Raw genomic sequence first — 2,018 nt, 5'->3', positions numbered from 1 at the left:
TGTAATGGGAGACTGAGGTCTAGTGTAGAATTCATAAAGTAGCCAGGTGAGCAGGTGCCGGCTTCATCCTACTGAGGGCATAAGCATCACTCTGAACCCCATAACCAATGACTGAGAAAATCCTGCTTCTGCCTCCTCCCCTGCTGTAGCCTTCATGCCTAGCTGCTGCTCACCATGAGAGACAGGCCTGCCATGAAGATCCTCTCTCCCTTATTAAGGTCTCGAAAATCTTTTCCTCTTCCAAGTTCACAGATGATGAAAAATGCATTTAATTCCACCATGGTCGCGCATTCATTTCTACTTCGCCTACTCCAGCCCGTGGAAATTGATGTGTTCCTGAGCTTCCGAGCATTTATCAATAAAAGCCCCGGTCTCTGCACCTTTGAACTCTGTGAGAATATTAACCATTGCCATGAGGACAGAGCCCTGGCCCATCTGGATGCAGCAAGGTAATCAAAGTCTATCGATCCCATTACTGCCCAACTTTAATTAGCACCCTATTCAAGTCTGTGAGGCCCCGTACAATATCACAAGCAAACGGTGGGCCTTCATGCTTGCTTTTTAATTTCCAACAATGATCCGATGATTATGAGAGTGTCCGTTCTACATATTTACACTGATTGCTTTTTCATTTACTCTACTTTCCATTATGGAACACAAATGGAGAGGTGTCCTGGAAGCAGCTTAATTGAGTTCAAGTTGTGTCGCTGGACACACTCGGCAATGCTAAAAGCACGTTCCGCTTCAGCTAAGTTGCTATTTGGCCCTCAACCAAATGGATCTCAATTTTTCAAAGAGAATGCATCAATAAATACATGTGGGAGGGAAATAGAAAATAAACCATCTTGTTCACGTGGACTGTTCACATGGAGAGAAGTGGTGCTGGGATTAAACACCAAGGCTTCCAACAAACATCTCACAGAATCAATTATAAAATATATCTGGGGAAAAAAACCCCCCAAACAAATGTATTCTTCATTGCAAGAAGTGTCAGCCATAGGTGAGGTATTCTGTTCTGAGATGTTGGATGCTGGTAACCCATTAGCCCAGGCTAGCCTTAGCACCTGTGCATACACGAAAGAGCAGCTGAGGTTCTAGAAGGTAACAGGGTCTGTCCATGAAGTTTTGGCAAAATTGGCTGAAAATCCAGGTGTGCTACCACCCTCTGTTGTCACCATTGCCCTAAAGTCCTGACAGGTCAGGTGACTCATCAACAGTGCTTTCAAACTTCCTGCAGGTCCCAATTTTCAGTTTCTTTGACACCCATCACTGATCATTCTGCCCTTGTCCCAGTGGAGAGGCCTGAGCCAGCCATAGCTGCAATGGAGCATGAGGCCTGTGTCTGAGAGGCAGGCCCAAGGCGGGAACTGAAGCTGCCTACACTGGATTCAGATGGAAAGAGGTCAAGCCTGGGCTGAGATGCCCAATTGGCCGCTCTACTATACCAGCTCCAGGAGGCCTGGCCATGCTATACTATGAGCTCTGGTCCCACTATGGACACTGGCTGCTCTCCATATCTGTCTGGTGATTATGCCAGCCTCATGCTCCTCTACAAGGTCATGTTCAAGTTCCATGAAGCAAGCAGGCAGCCTCTGACTAACTTCACATGCCTCACCAGATCCCCAGCTTCAGCTCTGAGCCACACAAGCAGTGTGGGATCAGTTCCACGCTTCCCTGGGGGACCACTGATGTCTCTTCTGGCCACACATGAGAGTCCCTGGGTGTGGGTACCAAAGTCTAGACCAGTGACCTCAGCCTTGGAGAGTTCAGACACAGGTGAATGAGGGGAGAGGGCTGTGGCTCAGAGGCAAGTAGTGAAGGCAACACACGCAACATGGCATTCTACAGCCCTATTGGTCAAATGTGGGCAGGACTTAGGGACAAAGTGAAAATATCTAAGATAGAGAAGTGGCCTAAATCTGTCAATGGAAAACCAGGATAGACAAACATAGAGGTGGTGTGTGTGTGCATACACACACACACACACACACACACACACACACACACACACACACACA

At 47.6% G+C, this 2,018-nt stretch overlaps 1 pseudogene; it reads left to right on the top strand.

Moving 5' to 3' along the window:
• The first annotated feature begins 279 nt into the window (after window positions 1–279).
• Window positions 280–2,018, top strand: part of LOC129690988 (60S ribosomal protein L10a-like) — a 14,568-nt pseudogene continuing 12,829 nt past the window's right edge.

The sequence above is a fragment of the Psammomys obesus genome, unplaced genomic scaffold (genome assembly GCF_907164565.1).
Source record: "Psammomys obesus unplaced genomic scaffold, mPsaObe1.curated_primary_1811, whole genome shotgun sequence".
In the NCBI taxonomy this organism is placed as follows: Eukaryota; Metazoa; Chordata; class Mammalia; order Rodentia; family Muridae; genus Psammomys; species Psammomys obesus.
The sequence above is the reverse complement of the archived record's forward strand: the minus strand, read 5'-3'. Positions and strand labels throughout refer to the sequence as shown.